Below are 23,931 nucleotides of genomic sequence, written 5' to 3' on the forward strand. Positions count from 1 at the left end.
AGGTTATATATGTATATAATTTGATGAAAATATTCGAAGTTATTCTAGGAAAGTGGTGTGTCATGTCCGAAGCGACACTGTATTAGTATACACAGTAAAAAATGTCTTATTTAAAAATAAAAATATAAAAGCTAGAGTTCAAACACGATTCAAACACTTGGCGGGAACACGTGCTTATGTTTAGACAAACATGACATACATTACAAGATTGAATAAAATAATTTAGAATCCAATAATTAAAAAAAAGCAATCTAAATTTTTACATGTTCTCCTCCTTATACTCTTCAACATTATCATTAAATTAAATATTTATATATATGTCATATAATAATTTTTTTATCCTCTGTGACAAGCTATCACTGTAGAAGGATTCAAGTATAAGCATGCATGAAATAATTTCTACCACAAATAGCTTTGTAAGCATTGAGTTAATCTATCGATGCATGGATCTAACTCTTCTGGTTCATGCCTGAATCCTGATTTATAAGATTAGTAATCAATTTGCTGATTCTCTCAATAGGTCAGCAGTTCAAGAGAAAGAGTAAGGTTTCAGAAGATTAGAGACACAACGTTTGATCGAAAAGATTTTCGTATTGGTTTTATAAATTATAGATACTAGTTATATTTATGCAGTCCTACAATCAGCCACAAATTTATAGGTTAAATATGCAGTATAAAGACATAAAAACAACTAAAGCAGTTCATATTCAAATTCAAAACTCCTAACATCGAAGTTTCAATCAACTGAAATGCATATAACAATCATTAGCAAAAATCTCTCAAAAACACAATTCCAAACATAAACCAAAACAGATTAATAATAGAAGAAGCATACTGATGAAATCGCTCTTAACAGTAGGATTTCTAGAACCTAGCACGAGCACCGCGACGAAGAGAGTACGATCATACGTAACAAGAATATCATTGATCTCCTTCTTGGACTGTTCGTCGACGTACTTCTTTGGCGATGATGCTCTGGCGGATGACGTAGATCTGAGAGGTTGTTTCAGAGGAATAGTTACAAAGGCGGAGAGAGAGAGAGAGAGAGAGAGAGAGAGAGAGAAGGGGGGTATTTATTGAGTTATGTTAGGGTTTGAGAAATTCTATTTCCATACATCACATCCTCTTTCTGTACATCATTTCTCAAAGCACACACTTCATAAATTTGAAATCTCATTTTTTACTCAATACACAACTTATTATACCAAAAATGCCCTAATCTCATTCATTCTTCACACCACCATTACCACCAGTCTCTGCCACCTCCGATCATCCCAACTGCCACAATTCCTATCCCGCACTAGTGGTGGCGACGGTGAGCGAGGCAGATCAGGGGTTGGGGCCCTGCGGTGGTAGAGGATGATGAAGATAAGTCCTAGAGAGAGAAAGCTAGAGAGAGAGAGAGTTGGGGGTTTGCTAGTTGTAGTCACATTAAACAAATGATAGAACAACATCAATTCATGACTTCAACCAAATACAAAATCAGAATATTTGAAACAACATATTGAATTGGAAGCAACATCTAATCATTTCAAGAAATTATGATTTCTAAGCAAAAGCACTAACATTTATGATTTACAGATCAAGAATTTTTTGCTAAATAGTTCCAATGCGTCTAAAACCTCCAAAAGGCTTCTCAAACTTGGATGTTCTTCCTGGAAACCATATGCTACATAAATTATTTTCTATTTGAGCAATTAAAGGAGAACTTTTTCTTGTATATTTTCCACTTCATACCTGAGAAGAAAGAGTGAGTGCGACCTACCTAAGAAGAAAGAGAGTGAGGGCGATGGTGGAGATTGAAGGAGGAAAAGTCGGAAAGGAGCGACAACCAACGGAAGCCATGAGAACGGCGGCCGGCAGTGATTAAAGCCCTTGCCACCTCTGATGGAGAGAGAGAGAGAGAGTGAATTAGATCTAGGAAGAAAGATGGGGGGTTTGAGAGAGAGAGAGAGAGAGAGAGACGTGCGTGATTTAATATAAGGGTATTTTGGTATTTTTATTTTAGGACAAAAATATAATATAAAAACAATTCATTAAGTGTGTGGGCTGAGGTAATATGATGTGCGGAAATAGAATTTCCCTTAGGGTTTTGGGCTGGAGATACCGTTCATATTTGTTTACTGAAAATTACGAAATTGCCATTTTTTATCCGGCGTTATTGTAATTGTAAGTTTTACAAGGCTCATCTGGTTTTTTTTTCATTTTGGTAAATTACACTATCTCATCCCCCATTGAAATTTGTTAGAATTTCCCATCTTTACCTTCACCTACTCCACTACACACTCCACTTCACCTACCTCCACTTCACCACACACTCCACTTCACCTAACCCACTATCACCTCCACTACACCTACTACCACATTTTCTTCTATATATAGATTGTATAGGAATTGTAATTTATCTATCTTGTAATACATCAATCATAAAGATATCAATCAATAATACTTGAATTTTAACATGGTATCAGAGCCAGGTTAAGAACCTAGTATTTTTGCTTCACCGGCGGGCGGCAGCCTCGTCTTGGCCGCCCGCCGAACCTCTCATCTTCCAACTATTTCTGCATGCCGGATTTTCATCCATCAAAACCAACCCAGGTACCATCTTGTTTTGCACCCGTCACCGACGGACCACTGTTCGCGGAGGTGGATATTGGCAGCAGATTTTCGTGACCTAGAATCCAAGGGCAAAGTTGAAAATTTGCTAGCAAGAGCGGCATCTGATTTTACAGAGTTATAACTATTTGACTTCATTGAAGCATTAGAGCCAAAAGCAGATTTTGACTTCCCAGGAAAACCGGTCGTCCCATTTGCTACGTCTCTAAACATACGCAGAATCCCATGAGAACATGTCCTCCTCTTGTCAGTACACATAGTCGCCGATCAATCGAACCCTTTGTCTCTCATCTTGGCCGAGATCTGTTCCCACAAGTGTTTGTTCGACTTGGACGTGTTGCAGAAACCATCAACATCGCGGCGAAAACTGATCAGACTCCGAGTCTCTTCCTGGACCCAAGTCTCCGCTCTCTTCTTCGGAGCTTTCACTTCGAGGTCTTCTCCGCTACTGTCGCCGAATCTGCCACGTTTTCCACCGCCATGAGCCTTGCAATACATGGTGCTTCCTTGAGCACCCTTGGCGCAACCTATGGACTGGCAACGACGCCCACCTCCATGAGAGATGCAGACCAATCTGCCATTGTGGACATGAGGTCCTCCCTCACCACCAGATCTCATTATCTCGGCAGTTTTGGTTTAGCACATTCCCACTCCACTTTCTTTTTTCTTTTCTATTATTTTACTCCTTCTTTGAACAGCACACGACACCCACATTGCTTTGCCCCTGTATCTCTTTTCTCTCTCTCTCCCTTTACACCCTCTCTTTTCCTTTCTTTTTCTTTTCATATTCACCTCCACTAGCCGACACGCACCTGCCTAAAGCGACCCCTTTTATTTTTTATTCTTCACACACCACCACGTTCCCACCACACCATTATCCTATATTCTACCATATTATACTATGCCATATACTCCACCACACTTCGTCTTTTTATTTTATTTTATCTTCCATTTTACATTAAAAAATAAAAATAAAAATAAAAATAAAAATAAAAATAAAATTAAATTAAATTAAATTAAATTAAAAAAAAAAAAAAAAGACGAAGAAGACGACCTGCACCCCAAATTCATTTTATTCCTATCGGGGCTCACCCCGATCCATTTTACAACCAAAAAAAAAAAAAAAAAAAACAACAAATAAACCCACACAACAACCACATCCCCAGACAGGATTTTTTTTCTCTACTCTGCCGCCGGTCTCTTCTTTTTGCCTCCGTCCTGGGCAGCCCTTGACGGCGTTGCCTCCATACTTCCTAGGCCACCAAGCAAGTTGCCTCCAGCCTGTTCCTCCACTGCAGCATATGGCGGACCTCCAAATCGCCACATCACGGTGGCCTTCCGCTTCAGCTCCTTATTTTCTGCTTTCAGCACACTTATCTCTGCTCGCGCATCCTTATACATGCGTTGGAGCAGAGCCAGCTGGGAGGTTAACTGCTGCACCTCATTTGTCCTACTCTGCAGCCGGTTCGACAAATTTGTGACCGCCGTCATGGTTTCCACGCAAGACTTCAAAGTATACTGGTTGGCCTCCACATCTGACTGCACTGCCATTCTTTGCTCCACAGACCGCATCGGAAAGTTCAACGGAGCAAACTCCGGGGCGCTTGGTTGAGGTTCCAGTGCCACCGCACCCGTTATCTCTCTTGTTGACTCATTGAGGTCGGGAAAGAGAGTGAGTAGACCTCGGGATGAGGATGCCATATTCTGGATAGCTGAACGGGAAGAAGAGGCCATTTTTCTGGGCAACAGAGTGTTACAGCGTATTACAGAGTTTCTCTCTCAGCACAACAGTGTTACAGCCTCTCTCTCTCAGCACAACGAAGAGTTTTACAGAGGATTTCGCAGTTTTTTTGCTTCTGCCTCGGCCTCAGGCTCTGTCATGGTTAAATAGCCGAGGCAGCCACGCGTATCGCGCGCCTCTTGCCGCCCGACACACTGGCACGCCTTTTCATGGCACATCTTTTGATAAAATGGACACGCCTTTTGATGGCACACCTTTTGATGCATTGGGCACGCTTTTTGATGGCACGCCTTTTTGACCACTTTGGGCACACCTTTTGAGGGTGCAACTTTTTCAGGGGTCCGACAAGACTCTATAAACTGTCCCGACATTTGATACCGGTTAGCTTTTTCAAGGGTCCGACAAGACTCTGTAAACTGTCCCGACATTGATTCCGGTTAGCTCCTTTATGGGTCCGACAAGACTCTGTAAACTGTCCCGACATTGATTCCGGTTAGTTTCTACAAGGGTCCAGCAAGACTCCGTAAACTGTCACAACAACTGTCACAACAGTGTCTGCTCCAACGGTCCGACATGACCCCATAAACTGTCTTCTACAACGGTCCGACATGACCCCATAAACTGTCTTCTACCACGTTATGGCACCACCTTTCAGTGTCTTCACCAACGGTCTGACACAACCATACAGTGTCTCCTATCTTTTTTTATTTTTATGTATTTTCTTGTTTTGTTCCTCTCTCCAAACTCAAGTTGGTTAGTTTCTCTCCTCCTTGAGTTTGCGGGGGGCTGTTAGAATTTCCCATCTTTACCTTCACCTACTCCACTACACACTCCACTTCACCTACCTCCACTTCACCACACACTCCACTTCACCTAACCCACTATCACCTCCACTACACCTACTACCACATTTTCTTCTATATATAGATTGTATAGGAATTGTAATTTATCTATCTTGTAATACATCAATCATAAAGATATCAATCAATAATACTTGAATTTTAACAAAATTTAAAAAATAAATAAATAAATACAACTAGTTCATATTAACATAAAATAATTTTTCATAAAATATAAGATTAAAAAGATCAAAATCATGGTTATTAAAATACCGATTTAAATGATCATACAATTTTACAATCCCATGATCATAAATAAGATTTTAAATTTTGTACGATTTTGATCATAAAACCATATAAAATCACACTACGATCTCGATCTTATTCAAAAAAAATTCTTACATATGTATATATGTCTATATCTACATCAAAAAATTGACTATAGACTTCTCATCCAAATGTATCCTCTAATTTATGTTAATATAGAAAATGAATTAGATAAACTAGGCTATGAAAGGGTACATGGTGGATATAGTTTTGGTGACAAAAATGAGACTGGAGAGAGTATCTTAGATTTTGCGTTGACTTCTGACCTGATGGTGGCCAATACTATATATAAAAAGAGGAAGGATCACTTGATAACCTTTAAGAGTGGGTCAGTTAAGAGCAAAATAGATTACTTCTTAGTAAGAAAAGTGGACCGCCTAAAATGCAATGATTGTAAGGTAATTCCTGGAGAGAGCCTGGCCTCTCAGCATAGGATTTTGGTACTAGATTTATGTTTTAGAGGGCAATTCCAAGTTAAGAAGGATGGTGGGCGCCGTAGGACAAGATGGTAGGACCTAAAAGGGGATAAATTAGAAATATTTAAGAATAGAATAGATAAAGAAGGTACTTGGGACTTAGAAGATGATACTAACACTATGTGGAACTCGATGGCCAATTGTATGAGGAGAATCTCAAGGGAAGTGTTTGGAGAGTCGAGAGGGACGGGACCAGCTCTAGAGAAACTTAGAGGTGGAGGGAAGAGGTTCAAGCAGTAGTTAAGGCAAAAAAAGAATGCTTTAAAAAGTGACAGAAAGATAGAACTAAGGAAAACCTTAAGAGTTATAGATTGGCTAATAAGGAAGTCAAAAAAATAGTGAAAGAGGCTAAGTTGGAAGCTTATGATGACCTATACACTAGACTAGATAGTAAAGAGGGAGAGAAGAGAGTATACAAACTTGCTAAGATACGAGAGAAGAAAACAAGGATTTTAATCAAGTTAAGTGCATCAAGAGTGAGGATTCTAAGGTATAGGTGAAGGATGAAGAGATTAAGGAAAGATAGAAGAACTATTTTGAGAAACTATTAAATGAGGAACTTGGAGGTATGGCAATAGGGAAAGAAATAGCCAGTAATACGATAATCTAAGGCTATAGGTTCTATTATAGGATTAGAAACTTTAAAGTGGAGATTGTACTTAAGAAGATGAAATCAAATAAGGCTTTAGGACCAGATGATATTCCTATTGAAGCTTGGAAGTGTTTGGGTAAAAAAGGGATTGCTTGGTTGACTAGGTTGTTTAGCAAAATTTTGTTGACTAGGAACATGCCAGATGAGTGGACGAAAGTATTTTAGTGCCAATCTATAAGAATAAAGGAAATGTCCAGAATTGCAACAACTATAGAGGAATCAAGCTAATGTATCATATAATGAAAGTGTGGGAGAGGGTGATGGAACGCCGATTGCGAGATATAACAGAGGTGTCAGAGAATCAATTTGAGTTTATGCCTAGTAGGTCAACAATGGAAGCGATTTATCTTTTAAGGAGAGTAATAGAAAAGTATAGAGAAAAGAAAAGAGGCATTTATATGGTGTTTATCGACCTTAAAAAAACATATTATAGAGTGTCCCGAGATATAATATGGTAGGTGTTAGAGAAGAAATGGGTAACACAAGGTTACATTGATGTGATTAGGGACATGTATAAAGGGGTGGTGACCACTATTAGATCACCTGTTGGAGAGACAAATGAATTTCCTATCACTGTAGAGTTACACCAAGGATCTACCTTAAGTCCTTATCTTTTTGCTTTAGTTATAGATGAGTTGACGAGAAATATTCAGGATGACGTGTCATGGTGTATGTTTTTTGCAGACGATATCGTGCTAGTAGATGAGACTAGAGAAGGAGTTAACATAAAGTTAGACATTTGGAGAAAAACTCTTGAATCTAAAGGATTCCAAATAAGTAGAACTAAGACAGAGTACATGTAGTGTAAATTTAGTAACAGTAACAATGAAAGCAAAGGAGAAGTGAAGATTGAGAACCAATAACTGCCTAAGAGTGAACATTTTTGTTATTTAGGATCGATTATCACAACAGCGGGGGCAATTGATGCGGATATGACCCATAGGATTAAAGCGGAATGGTGTAAGTGAAGAAGTGGGTCTGGGGTACTGTGCGATAAACGAATACCCACTAGACTAAAAGATAAGTTCTATAGAATAGCTATTAGACCAGCAATATTGTATGGGACGGAGTGTTGGACAACAAAAAAACAACATGTAGATAAGATGAGTGTGGCTGAAATGATAATGCTAAGGTGGATGTGTGGCAAAACTAGACAAGATAGAAATTTTTTTTTTTTTTTTTTTGATAAATAACAAGATTTATTAAAAAGTATCAAGATGACGCAAAGAATACAGGAGCACTAAAAGGGCAAATCAAAACCCACCTAACCAACTACATGATCCAAAAAATCTAAGAAAGAAGACAAATCTGGATCGCATTTACATTCCAACCAACTATACAAGGTCACTAAGAACCGATTCTGCAACCATAGCACCGACTGCTCAATATCTTGGAAAGTTCGCCTGTTTCGTTCCAGCCACACCAACTATATCAAACAGAAAGGCACCAACAACCACACCCGTTGCCAACGCCGCTGAACACGAGCCCCCCCGCCAACTCCACAACATGTCCACAACTCCCTTTAGTTGCACCCACATAATCCCAAAAAGAGAACATGCCAGCCCCCAAAGTAGCAAAGTAACAGAGCAATGAAGAAATAAATGGTCAACAGACTCTGCTTCTACACAACACATACAACAACGATTGACTAACAAATACCCCCGGCGAACCAGATTATCTGTTAGAATTTACCATCACCTACCATCACTACCACCTCACCTACTCCACTAAACCTAACCCACTACACCACTACCACCTCACCTACTCCACTAAACCTAACCCACTACACCACTACCACCATCCACTACACCTACATCTATATAAGGAACCATTTGTAATAGACAGAAGATCAAGATATATCAATCAATAATACAGTATTTTTAACATGGTATCAGAGCAAGGTTAAAGATCTTGGTGTTCATCGCCTTCCGGCGGGCGGCAACCTTGCCTTGACCGCCCGCCGGAGCTCAACCAATTCAAACCTCCACAACTGCCTATGTCATTCACTGAATCACTATCTTTACCTCTTTACTACCAGCTACAAGATCTTCTAGTGTGTTGCTCCACCGTCGTCGACCGCTGTGAACCACCGTGGACCACCAATAATTCTCTCTCTCTCTCTAGCATTAACAATGGGGTCCTCGTCTAGAAGATTAAGCGGACCAGTTCTACCAATCGCATCGGCCTTTCGGCGATCAATTTCACCGTCTGGTCGGTTTGGCTCTTCATCGTCATCCGAGACATCGTCGTTCTACGCTTCGTCCACGAATTCAAGCTTCTGTTCCTCTCCGTCCAACGGTTTCTTCAACCGTCCATCTTCCCCGACGCGCGTCAACCTTCACGGATTCGCTCCACTCGCTCCGTCAGTCCGGTTTTCGATCGATAGGTCCAAGTCTCCTAGCCGTTCGCTGGCGGCCTCGCCTCGAGACCAGGTCGTTCGGAAGCAGAACAACAATCCGTTGTCAAATCTCCCGAAGAGGACCTACATGTGCTCGCCGACGAATCATCCGGGATCGTTCCGGTGTAGTCTTCACAAGAATTGCAACACTAGCCACTCCATTTCGTACTCACCAAATCGGTTAAACGCTAGCAGATCGGCGATGGCGAACTCACTCTTCGTGCTCTTCGCCCCTTTGAACATGTCTCTCATCTGTGGTATCTCTTTCTCTCTCTCTATTTTCTTCGAACCCATTGATTAAAGGGACAGGCTTTACAGCACTCCTGAGTCACCCATGTGACCCACTTTACAGTTAAACAAAAAAACAAAAAAACAATAAAATAAAATAAAATAAGAAAAATGAAAAAAATAAATAAATAAATAAAAATGACATGGCATGCATCATCGTCAACTTTCATCATTCCATTCACGCTTGATTATACTCTTTTGCACCTCCCAATCCCACTCCACTTTCTTTTATTTTAATATATATATATGTATATATTTTTTTTTATACTCTCTTACCCAAAGTTTTCACTCTGTCAACTTTTGCAGCATATGCTTTCTACCTTTATATATTATTATTATTCTTATTATTATTTTTTAATAAAACAAAAAAAACAAAAAACAAAAAAAAATCCAAACACCATTGTTGTTTTTCACAAATCCGTGTGATAAAGATTTGCACACCAAACCTTACCTTATTTTATTCCTCTCCGGGAACAACCCCGATCACCATTTTACAACAACACAAAAAAAAAAAAAAAAAAAAAAAAAAAAAAAAAAAAACAAACAAACACAAACACAAACACAAACAAATCAAAACAAAACACCCACACCCACACCCACACCCACAGTGGGATTTTTCTTCTCTACTCTGCTGCAGGTCTCTTCTTCTTGCCTCCGTCTTGGACGGCCCTTGCCGGTGTTGCCTCCGTGTTTCCTTGTCCACCGAGCACGTTCACTCCTCCCTGCTCCTCCACTACAGCATATGGTGGACCTCCAAATCGGAACATCACGGTGGCCTTCCGCTTCAGCTCCTTATTTTCCGCCTTCAGCACACTAATCTCTGCTCGCGCATCCTTATACATGCGTTGGAGCAGAGCCAGTTGAGCGTTTACCTGCTGCACCTCATTTGTCCTACTCTGCAGCCGGTTTGACAAATTTGTGACCGCCGTCATGGTTTCCACACATGACTTCAAGGTATACTGATTGGCCTCCACATCTGACTGCACTGCCATTCTTTGCTCCACCGACCGCATCGGAAAGTTCAACGGAGCAAACTCCGGGACGCTTGGTTGAGGTTCCAGTGCCTCCGCACCAGTTCTCTCTCTTGTTGACTCGTTGAGGTCGGGAAAGAGAGTGAGCAGACTCCGGGAAGATGAAGCCATTTTTTGGGCAACAGAGTGTTATACAGAATCTCTCTCAGAAATCTCTCTCAGAATATCTCTCACAGGTGTTTTTGCCTCAGCCTCAGCCTCTGTCTTATAGCCGAGGCAGCCACGCGCATCGCGCGCCTCTTGACGCCCGACAAACTGGCACACCTTTTCATGGCACATCGTTTGATAAAGTGGGCACGCCTTTTGATGGCACGCCTTTTGAAAAATTGGGCACACCTTTTGAGGGTGCAACTTTTACAAGGGTCCGACAAGACTCTGTAAACTGTCCCGACATTGATTCCGGTTAGCTCCTTTATGGGTCCGACAAGACTCTGTAAACTGTCCCGACATAGATTCCGGTTAGCTCCTTTATGGGTCCGACAAGACTCTGTAAACTGTCCCGACATAGATTCCGGTTAGTTTCGACAAGGGTCCGACAAGACTCTGTAAACTGTCCCGACATAGATTCCGGTTAGTTTCTACAAGGGTCCGACAAGACTCTGTAAACTGTCACAACAACTGTCACAACATTGTCTGTTACAACGGTCCGACATGACCCCATAAACTGTCCTGCTACAACGGTCCGACATGACCCCATAAACTGTCTTCTACAACGGTCCGACATGACCCCGTAAACTGTCCTGCTACAACGGTCCGACATGACCCCATAAACTGTCCTTCTACAACGGTCCGACATGACCCCATAAACTGTCTTCTACATCGGTCTGACACCGCCATCCGGTGTCCTCTACAACGTTATGACACCCCCAAACAGTGTCCTCTACAACGTTATGACACCACCATTCAGTGTCTTCGCCAATGGTCTGACACGACCATACAGTGTCTCCTATCCTTTTTTATTTTTATGTATTTTCTTGTTTTGTTACTCTCTCCAAACTCAAGTTGGCTAGTTCCTATCCCCCTTGAGTTTGCGGGGGGCTGTTAGAATTTACCATCACCTACCATCACTACCACCTCACCTACTCCACTAAACCTAACCCACTACACCACTACCACCTCACCTACTCCACTAAACCTAACCCACTACACCACTACCACCATCCACTACACCTACATCTATATAAGGAACCATTTGTAATAGACAGAAGATCAAGATATATCAATCAATAATACAGTATTTTTAACATTATCAATTGTGAGATTTCAGCCTAAGGCAACCGTCCATAAGAAAACCACCTTAGAAGAAACACAAGGCACCCAAATACTCCGCCAAGGAAACACACAACCCACCTTCCCCACCAAACTCCGATAAAAGAAACGAACAGAAAACCAACCTTTGGCACCCGCCACATTCCAAACCAACACATCTTCCCCCCTTCCCAATAAGCCCAACCTATATAGAAAGCCAAACAACACCCCCAACTGACCCTCTTCCCAATCCTGAACTTCACGCCGAAGCTGAATATCCCAAACCACCACCTCCCCACCCCCCAAATAAGAAGTAACCGTAACCTCCCGGTCCTTTGCAATACTAAAAATCAAAGGGAATCGCACCTCCAAAACCATCTCCCCACACCATCTATTTTCCAGAATCTAACCTTCTCCCCAGTCCCCACTCAAAAATTCACCCTCTCTCAAAACTCCCCCCTCCCCAGTCAAATTCCTTTCCACAAGCCTCGCCCATGAGACCCCAACACATCCCCCGACCGCCAATTCCCCTCAACAACCCCAAACTTAGAGGCCACAACCCTACGCCAAAAGCGATCCCCCTCACTAGCAAACCGCCATAACCATTTTCCTAACAAAGCCATATTAAACTGCACCAAACCCCGCACCCCCAAACCACCCACCTCCTTTGGGCAACAAATCTGCCCTCAATCAACCAAGTGATATCTGAAATCCTCTCGTCAACTTCCTCACAGAAAATCCCTCTGAAGTTTCTCTAAGCGAGCAGCCACAGAGATGGGAATAACATGCAACGACATAAAGTAAGTCAGAAGACTGCTCAACACACTCTTAATCAAAGTCAGCCGTCCCCCTTTCGATAAATATTGTCGCTTCCAGCCTGCCAAATGACGTTGAACCCGCTCTACCACCCCATCCCACACCCCTTTTGCCTTAAAACTAGCACCCAAAGGCAAACCCAAGTAAGTCACTGGTAAATTGGCCACCTTGCAGCCTAGAACCGCCACTAATACTAGCAGCCTCTCAACCTCTCCCACCGAAATCAACTCAGACTTACTTAAATTAATCCGTAAGTCCGAAACTACCTCAAAACAAATTAGAACACATTGAAGGAAGCCCAACTGCACCTAATCCGCATCGCAAAAAACCAAAGCATCATCTGCATATAGTAAGTGAGACACCCCCATTACTGTCCCTGTTAACGAACCCACACGAAAACCCTGCAACAAACCTTCATGAATAGCCTTGAACAACAATCTACTAAAGGCCTCCATAACGAGGATAAACAGAAAAGGAGATAAAGGATCCCTCTGCCGAAGACCCCGATAAGTCGGAAAGAAACTGGCCAGAGAACCATTCACCAACACAAACATCCACACTGTGGAAACACAGAACTTCATCCACTGACACCATCTATCACCAAAACCCATCTAACCCATCATATAAAGCAGAAAATCCCAATTTACATCATCATAGGCCTTCTCGATATCCAGTTTACAGATCAAACCAGGTCGCCCGTCCCGGACTCGAGAATCAACATATTCATTAGCCACCAAAACCGCATCTAGAATCTGCCTTCCCCCAACAAAAGCATTCTGGGATTTAAACACCACATCTAACAACACACCTCGAAGGCGATTCGCCAACACTTTTGCTAGCCATAGTGAAACCATCTAGACCCGGAACTTTGTCACCACTCATCACCTTCAAAGCCCCTAACACCTCTTCCTTTGTAAAGGCCCGCTCCAACCCCTCCCTATCCCCTGCAGAGATAACATCAAATAGGACCCCATCCAACCCCGGCCTCCATTTCCCATCCGAAGCCCAAAATAGTCGTTGATAAAAACCCACAATGCCTCTCTGAATATCCTCATCAGTAATCAAATCTCTCCTATCCACCCGCATTCACACAATCTGGTTGGCCCTTCTATGGCTATTTGCCATTCGGTGAAAGAACTTGGTATTCCGATCCCCCTCTTTCAACCATAAACATCGAGATTTCTGACGAAAACATATCTCTTCCATACGAGCCAAACGAACATAATCCTGCTTGGTCGGCTCCCTTCTAGCTGCATCCGCCTCTAAAAGCCTGCCGGAAACATCCCATGCATCTAAGGACTGAAGGATGGCCACTACTTCCGCTTTCTGAACCTCCACCAGGCCAAAAACCTCCTTATTCCACTGTTTCAAATCCCCTTTGAGTAATTTCAATTTCTGAGCCAACATGCAACTAGAAGTTCCATTAACCATATAAGTAGGAATGGCAACGGGCTGGGGCAGGGCCGGGGATGACACTCCCCGTCCCCGATCTCCGAAGATTAAAAAATCCCCGTCCCCGACCCCGATCCCCGACGAGGAAGGCATCACCTCCCCCGCCCCTGCCCCCTAACGAGGATCGGGTTTTCCCGAGCCCGAAAAATCCCCGACAGACCTGTTCACAACACACGCACAGATCTATTCAACACACAAACACAGATCTATTCAACAAAAAATAAATAAATAAATAAATAAATAATCTATATATGGAATCAACAAAAAAAAATTCTTAAAAACATCATCAACAACATTTCTTGGTGTTGAAATTTTTTTTAGTGTAACAAAAATATAGACAGATACAAAAAAAAAATAGAGACAGATAGACGGTGGCGGAGGGAGGAGGAGGCGAGAGGGAAGATCTAAGTGGCAAAGGAAGGATCTGCTCAGATCTGAGTGGAGGAGGGAGGATCTGCTCAGATCTGAGAAAAAGGGAATCGACGGTGGTTGGCCGTGGCGGGATATGTTCCGATCTGCTGTGGCGCAGGGAGGAGGAGGAGAGAGGCGACGGTTCGGCGGTGGCCTGGAGGAGGAGGAAGTGACAGAGGAGGAGGAGGAGGAGGAGACGGTGAAAGGCGACAGAGGAGGAGGAGGAGGCGGTGAGCAGGAGACGACGACGCCATCGCCGACTGCGGAGAGAAGAGAGAGAGTGAGAGAAGAGAGAGAGAGAGAGTGAGACAAAGACAGATCAGAGGGGTAATTAACAAAGGAGGGTTATATATATGGATGAATGGAGAGGTATTATGGTAATTTTATTTCGAGGAGAAACGGGGCCAGGGACGGGCCGGGTCCGAGGCTGTGAAAGCTATCCCTGTCCCCGGCCCGAAACTAATCGGGGTTTCAATTTCAAATACCATCCCCGGCCTGTCGAGGGTATTTTTCGAGGAAAAACCACTCTTATCGGGGACGGGGAGTCGAGTCCCCATCGAGCTGGGTTCAAATTGCCATCCCTACATGTAAGTACTCCACCATCCACCAACCCTCTAAAAAATCTTCCGATTGCAGCCACATGTTTTCGAATCAAAAAGGCGTCAGCCCACTAGAAAAACCTCCACTGCCAAGCATAATCGGCCAATGATCTAACACTGGTCGAGGTAATCGACGTTGTACCACCTCCGTAAAATGCTCCTCCCAACCACTAGTAACCAGAAATCTATCAATCCGAGACATCTGTTGGCCATTAGACTAAGTAAAACTCCCCCATGAAGAGGCAAATCAACCAGGTTCAACGCATCAATAAAAGCACAAAACCCCCGCATCGACCCCTGCGCCCTACTACACCCCATCTTCTCCACTAGCCAGTGAACCAAATTAAAATCACCCCCCCACACCACGACTCTGACCAGCAATGCGCGACATCCACCAACTCACCCAAAAAAGCACTCCTCTCAGAACTGCGGACTGGGCCATACACCCCTGAAAACACCCACCGAAAATTGTCCTCCACACAACAAAATAGACAAGACACCGAAAAACCTCCTACCTCATCATCCTCCTTCACCACCACTCTCTTATCCCAACAGAGTAAAACCCCCCCAGCCGTACCCATAGCCGGTAAATATGCCCAAGCCACAAACCTACCACCCAAACCTCTCTCACCACATCTCCACCCAACACCTCCATTTTCGTCTCCTGCAAACACACCACATCCGCCCTCGCACTTCGAAGTACTGATCGAACGACGAGGTGTTTATCCCTCTCATTCAAGCCACGCACATTCCACGATACCACTTTTGACTTCATTTTAACAACAGAGGACCTCATCGCTCTCTTCTTGGGCCCTGTCCAGCCGTCTCCCCTCCATGCTCATAATTAACCGAGCACTCCAAATTTCTGAGCTCTCGCTCCCCTTTACGTTGTGCTACTACTGTCGTACCAGCCTCTTTAATTGGAGCCCCTTGCCTCCATGAGGTTTCCACTGCTGTGAACAAACGCATGAGTGTATTCAGGAATGGGTAGGAGTAACACCGATAAAAGATAAGTTGAGAGAGAATCGATTGAGATAGTTTGGTCACATTCAACGGAGACCAACAGAGGCAGTAGTGAAGAGATGCAATGCTGTAACGGTAGATGGGAGCGTTAGGAGACAGGGTAGGCCTAGATTAACGTTGTTTAGCTTTGTAAATAGAGATATGGATCTACTTAATTTGACTAACGAAATGGCCTTTGATAGAGCCGCGTGGAGAAGAAAGATTCAGGTAGCCGACCCCATTTGATGGGACTTAAGGCTTGGTTTGGTTTGGTATAGAAAATGAATTATATTAAATTTATTAATTTTTTTAATGATTTTAAAAGTATGTAACATAGAATATTATTATTATTGATATATATATTATCTTGTATTGAAAGTACCAGGGGTTTAGGTCTAATTTAGGCTGTCAACACAATCGGAGTATTAAAACGAGATAAAATATTCACAAAAATATAAGGGAAATTACATAGTAGTGGGACAGACAAATTTTTTTTACACAAATATGGAGAGGTGTGAGTGACTCACAGTTTTTCATTTGCATCCCATTACAAAGTCACTTGCACTCCACATGTTTTGATAATTTTTTTTTTATTCCATTGTGTTGTAATTCTCCCAAAATATAATGGTTGTGGCAAAACAAAATGATAAAACCAACACAAAGTTTTACCATGCATACTATACAACCTCCTCAAGTTTATTTTTCTAGACAAAATATGTTCAGAGAACACTACATAAAGCAAGATCAACATGTTAAACAAAAAACAGACTAACAAAAAATAAACCCCATATCAATCAATAGCAGTTCAAAGTTTTCAAAAGTTTAACATTAACAGAGAATCGTAAATTAACTGTCAAAACACAAGGCTAGAGAAGGAGTTAATACAAAGTTAGAGATTTGAAGAAAAGCTCTTGAATCTAAAGGATTCCGGATAAGCAGAACTAAGACAGAGTACATGGACTGTAAATTTAATAATAGTAACAATGAAAGCAGAGGAGAAGTCAAGATTGAGAACCAAGAACTGCCTAAGAGTGAACATTTTCGTTATTTAGGGTCGATTATCACAACAGCGGAGGAGATTGATGCGGATGTGGCCCATAGGATTAAGGCAAGATGGTGTAAGTGGAGAAGTGCATCTGGGGTACTGTGCGATAAACGAATACCCACTAGACTTAAAAGTAAGTTCTATAGAACAGCTATTAGACCAGCGATGTTATATAGAACGTAGTGTTGGGCAACCAAGAAACAACATGTAGATAAGATGAGTGTAGATGAGATGAGAATGCTAAAGTGGATGTGTGGCAAGATTAGACAAGACAGAATTAGGAATGAATGTATTCGGGAATGGGTAAGAGTAGCACCGATAGAAGATAAGTTGAGAGAAAATCGATTGAGATGATTTGGTCATATTCAAAAGAGACCAACAGAGGCAGTAGTGAAGAGATGCGATGCTGTAACGGTAGATGGAAGTGTTAGGGGACGAGATAGGCCTAAATTAACGTTGGTTAGCGCTATAAATAAAGATATGGATCTACTTAATTTGACTAACGAAATGGCCTTTGATAGGGCCACATGGAGAAGGAGGATTCATGTAGCCGACCCTATTTGATGGGACTTAAGGCTTGGCTTGGTTTGGTTTGGTTTGGTTTGGTTTGATTAGTACAAAATATAACATCATAACTGCCATTCTACCAGTCAATGCTCTTTGTAACCCTACTTTTCTAGCATTTTATCACTTTTAACAATTTTTATACTTTAGTTTTGCATTATTGATTTTTCGTTCTTATTTTCCAAAACCACCAAACAATCATTTTTTATGATTTTGAGCACTGTTTTTTAAAACCATAGACAAAGCCCAGCTCTGTACCTAACGCCAACAAGTTTAGCTGGCTTTAGTGAGAGCCGAACAAGTGATCATCCTATGGCTCTGTGATCGACAATCTCAGTCTTCTCATTCTTCCTATGCATTTGCAGCAAAAACTGCAATTTGGTTTTTCATTTTCAAACTTGGTTCTCACTTGAATTTCAAATGAAATGCTGTTCAAACGTTCCTATTCCATCTTTGAATTGTTAGAATTACCTGATTTCATTGGATTCCAAAGAGGAAAGTGTTCTTTACAAGCTCCACACGCTGGGATCCTTGTTGAATTTGCTAATCAGACACGGTATTGCACATAAAGCCAGAATCCTATTAAGCATATGAGCAAGCAAGTCAAGAAAATATCCTACACTTGAAAGTCCAGTACATCCATTCAAACAATTGTGCAACCTATCATTCATATAACATTAATTGAGTTTTTTGACGAATCCATAGTGACTCGAATACAAATTTCCCAAACCCAATAGTAGTTTGTGAATTTTGAATTTGAATTCATAAAACCCGATGCTAATAGAAATGAAGAATTGAATCCTGATGAAAAGAATTCGTGTCTTCATTCCACAACTTCACTGATTACTGGCACCGTGAAATGAGTCGTAGGAGTATACTAAGTTTTGGAATGAAAACATAAGTTTTGGAATGAAAACACAACTTTATTTTACAAAGTAGTGTTTTTATCCCACGAATTTAATTCTTTATTATTTAATATAGTCATGTTTTGAAAACAGAACTTCGAATTTAAAATGGTAATATTTTAAAATACAATTTCACAAATTACATAAATTTGGAAAATAAGTTGAAAACAACCTGCATTAGGAAATTTTGTTTCCAAATCACTAAAAAAATCTCAGAATAAATCACTATGAACAATGTCATCATCCATGGCAACATCTCCAGAATTCTGAAAAAATAGATGCTCATATATCTATCTAATTCATGAAATATACACCACACTTCACAAAAAATATAAACACTGATCAGAAGAACAATGTCTCAGAGGCCAAGCAAATCAAAATCAAATTGAAACTACGAAACACTAATCAGTGAACTCCAGTAATGAGTAATTGCATATACCTTAAACTGACACCACCGAAACCAGACAATCAAACCTCACCAAAAACCCTAATTACAAAACTTCACATCAGATACTTTGAATTTAAAAGCCAAAAAATGATGATAAATCAAAACATGCACAAGAAATAGAAGAGATTGAAGCATAAAAACCTTACCAGAAACCATAACTACAGATCTTCTCATCAAATACTTGAATCCAAAGGCAATGATGATTAAATCGAACCAGAAATCACAAAACTTCCCATCCGATACTTGAATTCAAAAGCAAAAAAAAAAAAAAATTGATGATTAAATTGAGCTTGTACGAGAAGCAGAGGGAGAGATCAGAAGCGTACCTTTCCCTGACGGTCTTGCTGGTCCAGGAATGGTTCGAATCTGAGAGGGGCATATCCGTAAATTAACGTATGAGAATGAGGGCAAAAAAATAAAAAAAATTTGGACCATTTCTCGATTTGTGCGTGTCATCCTTGCGCAGGGGCCATGCTAATCTTCTCTGTATCGTTCCAATTTTATCGGATGTCCCCGAAGGGACGCTCTCTCCCCTTACGCGATTCTTTATCAGGCTCTCAATGGCTCTTTGTTTTGTCGATGTGGGACAAAGAGCAAAGCCCAAAACTATTGAAAGAAGAGCTCTCTAAATCGGACGGTCAGTATTAATTTACTTCTCAGATTTAAAGGGTGTGATGATCCAAAATTTTGTCTCATTACCGAAAATCATGTGATATAATTTAACTATTGAATTTTATTTTTTTTTAAAGAATAACTTAAAACCCCACAAAAAAAAACAATTGATACTACCATTTATACATATTGAAAACTTGAATAAAATGATCGACAATGCTACGTAGTTCAAATTTTGTGGCTCAAAAGTGACTCAAATAGCCAAAACGACGTCGTTTTGAGTACAGAACAACATAAAAATGGCCAAAACAACGTCGTTTTGGCCATTTGAGCCACAAAATTTGAGTTACGAGACATTTTCCTAAAATGATATGATCATATTGTGAATTGAAATAAAAAATTTGTGAAGATGATTGTTAATTGTAAAAATATCACATCTACATAATTTGCTTGGGGGATTCGTTATGAATCTTTTGTAAAACTATCTTTTTTTTCTTCTCCATTTGACATATGGATAGACTCCACTCGATTTCTAAATATCAAAAAAATTTGTTATTATAATATAATATTAATCACTCCCACAAAAAAAATTTATTGGTGGTATTATAGTTTAGTATACATTTTTTTTAATATACAAATTTTTAATTACACACATTCGCTTCATGAAAAGTAGCATATAAATTACTCATGCTATGCACGGATATAAATAAATAATCAAAAATTAATTTTTAAAATTAAATAATATTTTATAAAATTTATCCAGAATATGTAGCAAAAATGATTTAGAATCAATTAAATTTTATTCATTTTTATCACAGTTACATATAAAAGAATTTTTTTTATTATTCTTATGTCATTAATTTTGTAGTCTAAGTTCTTAATAACAAATATATGCCATAATTTAATTGGTAAAAATTAAAAAATAAATCACAAAAATTATATTTATGATAAAATATAAACACATTTTGTCTTATGAGTTTTGCATTTTTAATTTATCATATGATAGTAGTAAATTACATTTGCCAATATATTAATTTTTTTTTATGTCTTGTAAAGTTTAAAATTTTGTCTAGCATCAAAATTATAATTTATCTTATGTTATAAGATTTACTTAAAAATAAATTAGGATTAACTTGTGATATTAGATTTAAGCTTAACATTAAATTTACCCCAACTTATCCTTTTGAAAATTTATATTTTAATATTATATAATTTCTTTTGAACTTTCTTTTTAAATCTCAAATTAGATGTAATTTGAATTTGATTAAAATTTATTTTTAACTTTTCATCTACAAAAACTAACAATGAACATAAATTATTTTTTGAACATTATAAAAAATAAATAAATAAATATATTATCAATAAAAATAATAACAAAACATATTTTTATTTATCTCACTACTACATTAATAATAGACATTAATAATAAAACTCATTATAATAATACAGCAATAATACATCAGATGATAAGTAACATGTGATAAATACATGTGATCAGAATAATTTCTGACAATTATACAAAAGCACCCAAAATTATATATAAAAAAACAATATATGATCCATATTCATTTTTTTTATATAGTAAACTTATTAATCTCAACCACACATTAGTTTTCTAAATCAATTCATCACCCAAACTATCTACTATTCTTTTTAGTAATATTCATATTTTCAAAACTCACTCAAACAATATTCTGGTCAAGCTCATCACCATCCTTGTTGTTTCCATACTCATAATCTCCACTAACCACTATGCAACTTCAGTCTAGCATAATTAACCTTACTATGCATGGGTATAAATAAATAATCAAAAATTATTATTATTTTTTTCTTAGGTTTTCTTATTCCATATATGGGTGACAATTTTTTTTTAAATCCATAAATTACGGAACAATATTCATTATTTAAAATTTTATTTATTAATGGGCAAATCAATTAAGTGTTTTTAATTTTTTACAAATAAAAAAAATTAAAATTTTTGTTAAAGAAATTAAAAAAAAATAGTCAAATCATAAAGAACAAGGTAAGACGCTTTGTTTTGTGAAAAACTCATAACTATATTAGGAATTTACATATAATAATAACAACAATATAAGTTGTACGGGGTGCAAATATCTGTCGATGTCCGTACTCCTTATATCCAAGCTGTGCTTCGCTCCGATCGACCTGAGAACACAATGACGGTGAGCTACCCGGCGGTGTATTGTCGAAAAACCCTCCAACAGTCAAGTTAGCACACAGGGAGAGAGAGAAAAGAGAGGAGATCAAATGGTAGGTGAGTTGTGATCATAAGATCTTCCAGACCTAAGTATGGGGGCGCAGCACCATTTATATACCTTTTGTGCGCGCCTCTACATCCATTCACCTTTGGACGCGTGGACCTGCTCTCCTCTCTCATTCTCCCATATGTCAACGCAAATACAGCTAAACACCACCTAACAAAACCGCCAAAAGGTTTTGGCGCGAACGAATAGCACGGTTCCTTACCATCACACCAAGACCACATCACGATCGTGATATTCGTCCAGTTTAACTGGAGGATCTCGCTACGGCTTAGCCAACCTTCTTAGTTTTGACCTAGATACTGCTCGGTCAGACTGATCTGTGGAAGACTACACCAGTCTAACTCAGCGGAGCGAATATGATTAACTGGGCTAACAATCTAAGGCTGCTTCGACTGGACCAGACCAGGGCCCTGACCGAGCGCGCCCAGTAGCCGTATGAACCTAGTTCGGTCCAACTGCGCTTGGCCCAGCTTTGCTCGGTCCAGACTAGCTCGGCCCAGTTTCAATTCATGAAATCTCCCTCTCAATTGCCCCTTAATTCTGTCCGCACCAGTGTGACCGTGATTACCTTTTTTGGCCAAGACCACTAATCTGCTCGGTCGACATCCTTGACTTGCTCGCCGTGCTGACTTCCTTGCTTGGCTCCATCACTTGCTCGGTCAACGTTTCGACTTTCTTGACTCTTCAGTATTGACACCGGTCTTATCACAGATACGTGTCATTTGCTCATTGACCTTGTGCTACCAACCCAGCCACCCCACCCCGTCTTCTCAGTTTCAAATTTTGGCGCCTCTTCTCCCCTTATGCATACATCGTTTGCCCGTTCACATCTTTCCCTTCTCTGTTCACCTTCTTACTTCGACGATCCAGCAATCCAGAGCCACTGAGTAAACATTCTCATTTTCTACATTTCTTGCCTCTGCATCTCTTGCCTACATCGAAGCATCTCCCTAGTGGACTTGGTCTCGCCATTGACGTATCAGAGCACCTCCTTGCCTGGAACTCCGATCCTTACTCCCAAACTCATTAGTTCTTCGAATTCTCTTTCTCATTCATATTGTTCTTCATGTTTTCTGGGCTTCTCACGCATTTAAATTCAACCTCCTTAGGTGAGTCTAAAACACGATGAAAGCAGACCTTAGGCTCTGTATGGAGTTAGTCTAGGGTGTGATCTCAAAAACTGTTTTTGCGTCATTTTTCCCTCTACACTGTTTATCATTTTCTGCGATGAACAAGTGTAAATATGGAACTGATCGGGTTAGAAATCGCCGTTTGATCCAAAATTATGCCTTGACTGAGCAAGTCTTCTGTTTGAAAATCCTGGAGGCAAAACCAAGATATTAAACGCACGGAGCCGTTCAACCGAGCTAATATCTGGTCCGCTCGAGCGACTGAGCAAAAGTGACCGAGCTAAGATCGAGCTCGTTTGCGCGCCCGCGTTATCACTTACACTTGGTTTTTCACTGCAGAGTCCTAGGGGACTAGACACACAACATGGGCTTTCAAAGACCGAGCAGCCACCGTGCAAAACTTAATCAAACCAATTTTGCCGAGCTGGACAAGCCGGTCCTCCATGGAGCGCTACCACTTCCTTGTAGACACACCGAACACCCTGGCAGTATTCCGCGAGGAGTACGGTGTCCCCGCCAATGTACACTTAGAGCTCGGTGAAGAGGACATAAATTCGTAGAGCAGATTAGAGTCTTGCCCCTTCACCGTATTAAGCATGGTCGAGAAAGGGTTGCGCTTCCCCGTGCAGCCCCTCATGTGTGAATTCTTGAGATGTACCAGGCTAGCTCCCACTCAAGTATCCACCAACACCTTCAGAATAATAAACGACGTGGCCGAGTTGAACTACCGGCTCAATTTGAATTTAGGCCTAACCGAGATCTTGCAGCTGACGTGCCCGGTTGGTACATCAGCCAAAACTTCGGTTCTTCTTGTAAGCCCATCTTCCTAACTGATCTATTATACTAATATTGTTTGTACCGGGCTAATCACTTCTTTTTTGTTTTGCAACTATCAAAGAATTGCAAGCCAACTACCAGTATCCCAACGAGGAGGCAATCAGGGCCGTACTGAGATACCGGTACTGAGATTGCCACGATCTCCATGGTTATGTCCCTACCTATCGTTACTCGGCTCCCCATAGAAGCAAGGTGACAGACTTCCTCCG

The 23,931-nt window shown here is 40.4% G+C and overlaps 1 protein-coding gene and 1 non-coding gene across 23 annotated transcripts in view; both read right to left on the reverse strand.

Annotated features, from left to right (window-relative positions):
* Positions 1-19,624, reverse strand: part of LOC114294015 (uncharacterized) — a 43,525-nt gene extending 23,901 nt beyond the window's left edge. For 4 of the 22 annotated variants that reach the window (XR_014331057.1, XR_014331059.1, XR_003640331.2 and 1 more), the window contains exons 1-4: positions 19,185-19,624; positions 19,005-19,100; positions 18,850-18,897; positions 17,977-18,084 (exon numbers count right to left, since the gene is read on the reverse strand). The gene's annotated coding sequence lies outside the window, so the exon portion shown is untranslated. The other 18 variants (XR_014331069.1, XR_014331068.1, XR_014331066.1 and 15 more) reach the window with 16 other exon arrangements.
* Positions 19,279-19,381, reverse strand: LOC114294241 (U6 spliceosomal RNA). Its single transcript, XR_003640407.2, has one exon. It is a non-coding gene; the product is annotated as a U6 spliceosomal RNA (small nuclear RNA).
* Positions 19,625-23,931: the final 4,307 nt, after the last annotated feature.

This window comes from Camellia sinensis, chromosome 5, assembly GCF_055761805.1.
Source record: "Camellia sinensis isolate YWXY chromosome 5, ASM5576180v1, whole genome shotgun sequence".
Taxonomy (NCBI): Eukaryota; Viridiplantae; Streptophyta; class Magnoliopsida; order Ericales; family Theaceae; genus Camellia; species Camellia sinensis.